General features: G+C 37.5%; 1 long non-coding RNA gene across 1 annotated transcript; it reads left to right on the forward strand.

Moving 5' to 3' along the window:
* Nucleotides 1–2,914: 2,914 nt before the first annotated feature.
* On the forward strand, nucleotides 2,915–5,158 carry LOC131933107 (uncharacterized). The gene is made up of 4 exons (XR_009384857.1): nucleotides 2,915–2,977; nucleotides 3,955–4,007; nucleotides 4,657–4,825; nucleotides 5,019–5,158. It is a non-coding gene; the product is annotated as an uncharacterized LOC131933107 (long non-coding RNA).
* The last annotated feature ends 3,405 nt before the right edge of the window (nucleotides 5,159–8,563 follow it).

The raw sequence follows: 8,563 nt of genomic DNA on the forward strand, positions 1-8,563 counted from the left end.
CTGATTGACAGTTGTTGGAGCTGGCGTGGGGTTGAATCTATTTTTTTATTTATTACATGCCAGGCTAGGCGTTTACGCAACATAAAAATTAAAATATATGAAATATGTATTTCAAGCAAACTGGAATGGTTAATTTTTTGGAGCTAGTACAATTAAAAATGGGTTGTGTTTTTAAGACAATAATGTTTTGCGATAGTATTTACACTTTAAAAGTAGATATTATTTAACTTCTTGATTCTAAGACGAACTACTTCAACGCGTTTTTACAACTTATTCTCTAAGACTAACTGCAGACCAGTCTTACAATTTAGCTAATAATAAAGGTGTTTGGTAGTTACAGGTAAACTACAGGTAAACTACAGGTAAACTAAAGGGAAACTAAAGGTAAACTACAGGTAAACTACAGTAAACTACAGGTAAACTAAATGGAAACTTCAGGTAAACTATAGTGAAACTAAAGGGAAACTTCTGGTGAACTACAGGTAAACTAAAGGTAAACTAAAGGTAAACTATTGGTAAAACTGGTAAATTACAGATAAATTACATGTAAATTACATGTAATTACATGTAAATTACATGTAAACTACAGGGAAACTACAGATAAACTACATGCAAATTACAGATAAACTACATGTAACTACAGGTAACTGCATCTCAAATGTAGGGAAAACGCAGGTAAAAAACTGGTAGCTACAGGTATTATTAACACGTCGACAAGGGAAGTGTGTTAGTTATAATACAATATTCTGTGGCTTAATCTAGTGGGCCATTAATAACTGTAATTACCATCTGTCCCTAAATCGTCAACCATCTTTACTTTATACACCACAAAACACCATTTCAAATATCATGCAACTTGTTTTGACGTCATCTATACCATTGAAGCTTTCCCATATACGTTTTTTTTTTAGGCCGATTACAGGGAGATAGTCCAAACAACCTATGTGTACATCCACGTATCTCAAGCAAAATTATAACTGTTGTGTTTGTACATATAACCGATTGTTGTTATATAGCGCAATAACTATGTGGTTATGTGTGGTCAAGCTGTAGTGTAGTTAGGGTTCGAATATATGGCTGGGGTTAACAAGATAGAAGGCAGCTAAGATTCGGTATTCAGTTTTTGTCGATGTGTATTAAAGTACATTTTCAAGCTTGATTTTCTTAAGCATAAATGAGAAGACTTGTATCTGTTTTGTCGATGTGTATTAAAGTACACTTTCAAACCTGATTGTCTTAAGCCTAGATGAGAAGAATGGTGTCTGTTTTGTTGATACAGGTAAACAAGCGATTGTGTGGTCAGCAATGTTTTAAGCCGTGTTTCAATACATGGTTTTAAGCCATTATGTTGGTCATGTTGAGAGCCATGTTTTAGGCAATAATGTTGGCCATGTTGAGAGCCATGTTTTAGGCCATAATGTTGGCCATGTTGAGAGCCATATTTTAGGCCATGTTTCGGTACATAAGCTAAGCCATACTGTTGGCCATGCTGAGATCGGGCAGTTGACTTGAGAAGTACGATGGGCATAGTTTGGGCGTAGGTTGGGTGTAGGTTGGGCATAGGTTGGGCATTAGGTGCTGGCATAAGGTGTGTGTTATGTTCGGGCTATGAAGGGCATTATTTGGGCATATAACAGTACACCTGTATATAAAACACTCGCAAATATATTCTGTATTATACATTTTACCAGTACAACACATACACAAACGTGTTGTGTAACATACAGGATACCAGTAAAATATATACACAATCATACTCCGTACCATACAGTTTACAAGTGTAGTATGTAAACGAACAGTTTATCAGTATAGCATATGCACAAACATAATCTGTAACTTACAGTTTACAAGTACAAAAAATACACAAACATATTCACAAACATAGACTTAGAAATAATAACAACATGCAATGAAAACATGTAAGTAACCCTTATATACAACATCACCTATGCGAATAATCAAAAGACCCAACACACATTTATGAATATCATGAACATATAAAACACACATAAAAGAAAATGGCTTCTTTTCTTCCCAACGAGAGACGCTGGAAGCACACAAAGAGGTCAAATCCTCTCAGCCCGTACCTGGGCTATAGACGAGGAGATCACGTGTTGCCCGTGTTTCGTGATTCTCTCTCTAGACCAGTGGTCCTTAGCCTGAGTTCCAGCGAACCTTATGGGGTTCGGTGAGTCAGTCCCAGGGGTTCGGCGGAGGTCAATACACACTCCAAACTCATGGTTCACGATCGGATTTTGCCACTGTGGACGATAAAACTATGGCGAAGGGTTCGGTGAATGCACGTAGGAAACTGGTGGGGTTGGGTATCTTTAAAAAAGTTAAGAACCCCTGCTTTAGAACTTTGCTGGCATAGTCCTAAGGCTAAGAAAATGTCACTTAATAAAACATTTATATGCAGACCATATCCACAACATACATACATGACTAAAACCTAACATACAGTATATACGTGGAGACGATGAACGTACTAACACTATTCAAACCAAACGACATACAATCTTTAGATCGAACTCAAAGTAAAAATTAAATTTTTTTTTTGTTCCGCATTTCTAATTGCCACACGTGTCAGAAAGTATGGGTCACGCAGTGATCTTTGTCTGGACATGTAGTGACCCCTGTCAGTAGCGTGACTTTGTCCTGGTCCTACGGATTACCCCTGTCCCCCCTCCCCCACACACCTGGCGTGCATGCAGCGAGCATTCAATCCTACGTGTTGTCTCGCTTAGCTACACAGGGACATACACATTAATAAACACTTTGAACCTGTCTACTCATTGAAATCTTTTGTCGTTAGCTTTATTTTAACAAGGCACGTACGAAATTGCTTATAATATTTCGACCAATCAAATCAGAGCGATGTTGTAGTTGACTGGCCAGTTTCGACTATAAAAAGGGGAAAAGTTTTAGTCAGATCGACATCCTCCCTCCAATCAGCAATTTGACAACTCAACCTCAGGTAAGGCAATTCAGTGCTCAGTTAAATATTTGAACTCACATTTTGTTTTATTTGCTTAACTTCGGCGTTAGTTCGAGAAATTTCTGAGTTGTTCTAAATATTTAACATATTTTATTTCATTTTCTCATATTTAACTTTACCTCGGAAAAGTTCCTATTTACCACGGTCTTTATGTTGTTGCCAAAATAATTTTTTAAAAACAAACTGAGATAGTTTCAAACTCTTATACCGCATAAATTAGCATACAAAAAATTATATATACGCATGCATTACTTAGTTAACGAGTTGATATTGCTTTTTTTTTTAATTTTAAAAGTGCATTTTCTAAAAAATTGTGAATGCATGTGCAATCATTTATATTCCGACTTTAAAGGACACTTCGGAATGTTTTTGTCAACTGTTTAAAGCAGCTAAAGTTAGGTATTAAAATAATGTACTACTAGAAGTAAACATATTTTGTAAGTTTTTGTCATAAAATGAATGTGTTTAAACTAACATTGACAAAACTGACACAAATATGCTAATGAGATGCATCTAATTGCCTGCATCTTAGAGCAGAGGCTATTAATTACCAGGTTTCTTTGAAGGAAGACAGCTAAACATGCCTGGATGAATTTAGTTAGAGGTTAACTTAGGCCAAAAAGTATTGAGAAAGATTTAAGTCGATGAATGGCGTATAGCGTAATGTGATTGGAGTGTAGATAGTTTACTAGACAAAACCTGTGTTGAATTTACCAATGCAATTTACACACTCATTGATTAGATTTTTCATTGCTCATTTATACAAGCTTGTTTAAACTGCGAAAAGTATAAAGAAATGACCATTGCCATATTTTATAAAAGAAATTATGTAAATTTGTATGTTGTCTAATTAAAACCCGAAAGGCAAACATCTTTAAGCAAAAACGAAACTTAACAGCCTTATGTTTTTAGTTTGTTAACAGCTTTAAAAAAATAATCTGTATGCCTTTCCTCAGATAACAGAAGATGAAATCCTTCACCATTGCATTCCTTCTGGTCATTTTTGTTGGTGAGTTTTGTTTAACATTATACCCAAGGGCTAGCTCTAGTTTAACATTATACACTAGAGCCAGCCCTAGTTTAACATTGTACACTAGAGCCATCCCTAGTTTAACATTATACACTAGAGTTAGCCCTAGTTTGATGAACTATTCTGCCAAAGCCTCTGTAATCCTCTGAACCCTCCAAGTACTGTTTCATGCTTTTAGTTTTCTGTCTCCAAATATTCAATCTTTAATCTAAACATCTGTCCTCTAAACATTCAACAACCAAAATCTTCGACTCTCTAAACATTCAATCATTAACCTAAGTATACAATCATTCACCTAAACATTATGACCCTTCAACCCTCATCCTTAAATCTAAACTCCCCAACTACTGTTCTATCCTTCTAATCCTCTATCCATAAACCCTCATCCTTAAATCTAAACCTCTCAACTACTGTTCTATCCTTCTAATCCTCTATTCATAAACCCTCATCCTTCAATTTAAACTTCCCAACTACTGTTCTATCCTTCCAACCCTGCATCCATAAACCTTCACCCTCTAACCACCCCACCTCCCCTACCACCCTCTAACCACCCCACCTCCCCTATCACCCTCTAACCACCCCCACCTCCCCTATCACCCTCTAACCACCCCACCTCCCCTACCCCCAGTGAGTATGGTCCTGGTATCTGACGTCGCTGAAGCCAAATGCAAGAGCAGCAGTGGTGGGCTGACCTCGGCCCTGGCGTTACTTATCGCGTCTGGCGCCCTCGCCCCACCCGCCGCCGGTGGTGGCATTGCTCCCGGAAAATAATTCCTCGGCGATGGCAACCAAACACGGTAACACAAGCTTCTTAATTAACTTCATTAATTACTATGGTTAATTACTATGGTTTCTAATTCAAATTTTTGTAACTAAAAAAAAATCCAAAGTACATTTAAAAAATTAAGGTTTTTAATTAATCGCAATCAAGTGTCGTTAATATAATTTTATAATTTCCTGTTTAATTTTGTTTATTTTTTTTTCTCACAGAACTGTAACAGCAGCACCGCAACCTGTGAGAGAGAACAACAACGATGAAGACGTACAACCACTGAAAACCTACCTGCCTCTCACAGTTGTGTGTGTTGCTGATGTATGAATGTGCAACAACTGAATAAAGTGTTATAAATGAGTAAAATAACGCGTTTTTTAAAAATCTGTTCTTGAAGTTGGTTGAGTGCTAGATTGTTGTTTTTCATTAGCTCACGAGAAAATGGAGTTGGTCAATATGTTGATCTTTGAGATTTAGAATGAGCAGCTTTGAAACTAACGGAAAGTTTCAGTGATGTTAGCTCAAGCGAGAACGTCTTGCGGTAAAATCTACAAAGTTATAAGAGTAACCATAAATCGGATACTTACAAAGTTATAAGAGTAACCATAAATCGGATACTTACAAAGTTATAAGAGTAACCATAAATCGGATAGTTACAAAGTTATAAAAGTAACCATAACTCTAAACAACCGCCTTCACTGGGAAAAATTTAAAAATATATAACCAGGCTAACTCTCGCTCACTCACAATGAATATTATTCTTAAAAAGCCATTGGATAAAAAAAAATAAACAGGCAGATGAAGTAGAGTTCATCTATTTCTGCAGCCTTATAATACGAATGTAAAGAAATAATTGACTGGAATAACTAAATCTTCTAGTTAACACACACCACTATACACCACACCTGGTTAAAATCTGCATGTTTCTGTCAAAAATTACCTGTGGCTCAGTAGATAAGGTGACATCAAGTGAGCTATGTTTTCCAAGTAGTCTTAAACTTTAGCCACAAAACAATAACTACACAATAATTAACGCTAAGAAGTCAGGTTTATCAATATAAATTAATTACATTGTTATTTTATTGCTTAAAATTTTTGTTACAAAGTGGTAAATGTGACAATTAGAAATATATATTACAACAGTTTAGCATTTCATTTATACAACATATTTGGCTGCCAGTTTGAAAATAAAAATCCATTCAGACAATTGATTAAAACATGAAAATGGTGATGACGTCATTTTAACTCTGCTAAAAACTTCATCGAGAGTTCTTCAAAAGCCTGAAAAATAAAATTCAACTAATTAGGTTGTAATTAAATATTTGACAAAATGTAAAGACTGCTGCATTTATCACTCGTAATTAATATCTTGTTTTCTTAATAAAAACAAATAATTCTGGTATACACATTACAAATAACCTTGTTTTTCCTACTATAATATTCATAGGAACAATACTAATTTACGTATTAACTTTTTAAACCAGTTGGTAAACCTTTCTTATCTATTTATTTTTATTGGATTTAACAGATTATATAATTTAAAAAAAAATATTTCAAGGGCAATAAGCATTATAATTACAAGAAAGATTACTGTATTGAATTATTTCCCCTGAGTCGAAAATCTAATAATTTGCATTTGGTACTTAAAATATTGAGTATGAAATTATTTTTAAAATCAAAATACCGTGGTAATATTAAGAAAAATAACAGCTGATAAAGCAAGAACTATATTCCTCACCTCAATTTGTGCCAGTGTGTTCGGGTTGACCTCTCTCTTCGTGGATGGCGCTCTGGAACTCAACCCGTTTTTCTTGCCAGAGGTCAGGGCCATTTTGTTCTGGTCCCCGCCCCTGGGCGAGTGGGTCACGGAGTAGCGTCCCGTGGACTTGCTCAGGTAGGACGTGTCACTGTCTGCACTGGACTGGTGCGGGAGGGAGGGGTAGGGGGACTGTAGGAGCGAGGGGTAGGGGGACTGCTGCAGCAGGGAGGGGTAAGGGGACTGCTGCAGCAGTGAGGGGTAGGACGCCGACAAGGCCAGCCTGGACTGGAAACTCTCCAGGCTGTTTAAAGAGTTGGACAGACTGGAGTCAGCGCTCTCCAGGCTCTTGGGCTGTTTGATCAACAAGGTGCTGTGTTTCTTCCGGCTGGGCAAGGTGCTGGTGGAGACCCGGGGATCGGTCCTGAAAGAGTCCGGCGGCGCTGGAATGTCGGTGCCGTCAAGCATGAATGACACTTTACCGTTGGGTTGACCGTTGTTGTTGGTCATGTCAATCACATCCGGTGTCAGCTCTGAAAGCTGATTGGTCGAGGCGGAGAGCGATGTTTTCACTTTATCCGTTGGGGGGCTTGAAGACTTTTTGACGCGGCTCCAGTTGGCTTTTGCGAAAGTTCGGTGTGCCAGATTTTGAAAACTGGACTTTAAGCTCGTTGTTCGGTTGATGTCTTTCTCTTTGGACTTGGTCGTGTCGCTGTCGAAGTTGTACAGACTCGTGTGCTTGGTGTCTGTGGCGAGGGTTGAAACTTGAGCGTTTTCCGCGGAGTGACGCTGGGCTAGTTTCTTATGCACGTTCTCTGTGAAGTCTGTCTCCCCCGGGCTGGGCACCCCGTGGGAGGTGATGCACGTGTCCAGGGCTTGTAGAACAGACGACAAAGATAAGGCCTGCTCCTCAAGGTCAGGTCTGTGACCTTGATTGTTATTATGGCCTATCACCAGGTCGGGTTTTTTACGACCGAAAACTGTCTTTTTTTCTTTGGGCGAAACGGCTGCGGCTCCTTCGATCTCCTTTCTGATCACACTCAGCTGGGGAAAAAAAAACATCGTATAAGACTTGTCACTTAATCTTCTGTTTATTATTCATTCTTATTTTTTAATGTTGGAAGGTATTCCCTCTAACACAATTAAGTATACGTGACAACTTGTTATGTGCCATATATGCCATTGACTCCAATTTCAGCCTGTTATGCTTTTTAGATTTGCTTCCATAGCTTTGCCCAACCAAGAACAAACTACAAGGAAGCAGTTGTTTGATTTTAGAGTTGTCTCCACTAGAGGAGTTGCTACCCTCATCTGCCCGGGGGTTCGAACTCGAGACTTTACGGCTTAGCAACCATGAGCTTTACCGACTCGACCACGGCGACCGTAATCGTGGCTCACTGTCCGTCAGAGGGATTTAGATGTATTCTAACTTTGCTACACAAGTGTCATACACCAACTAAACAGTGCAACAACTTCACAAGGTGAAGCTGTAAAATTGCTATTTAAAAATGACGTAGCCTATAATTCCACTTGTAACACACACAAAAGTGTAGGTAATTATAAAATGTCAGTTGTTTAAAATTATCAAATCCATTGAAAAGTGCTCGCTGAATATTCAATCAACCTAATTTATAAACTTGTTTTTTTTTTTTTTATAAAGTTCTATAAGAACAGGTGGTTTAGATGAGTATGCAATGCAAAAGGTCAAAATGTATAACAATTTGTCAAGCTGTAGCTTTAAAACAAAACGTTGGTGGTGGGGGCAGGATTCCTGTGTTGTTGTTTTTTTATTTGCCATAGATGAAATCGAAATCTATAAAAAAAAAAATTCACAACGGAAATTTTAAAAGAAAAAAAAAATGGGTGGTTGTTCTAGAATTTTTTTATATTTAAATTCCTAACACAACAACAGAATGTACACGAGAAATACAACAACAGAATGTACACGAGAAATACAACAACAGAATGTACACGAGAAATACAACAACAGAATATACACCAGAAATA

This window comes from Physella acuta, unplaced genomic scaffold (assembly GCF_028476545.2).
Source record: "Physella acuta isolate Inbredline_101_S28 unplaced genomic scaffold, ASM2847654v3 ptg000106l, whole genome shotgun sequence".
Taxonomy (NCBI): domain Eukaryota; kingdom Metazoa; phylum Mollusca; class Gastropoda; family Physidae; genus Physella; species Physella acuta.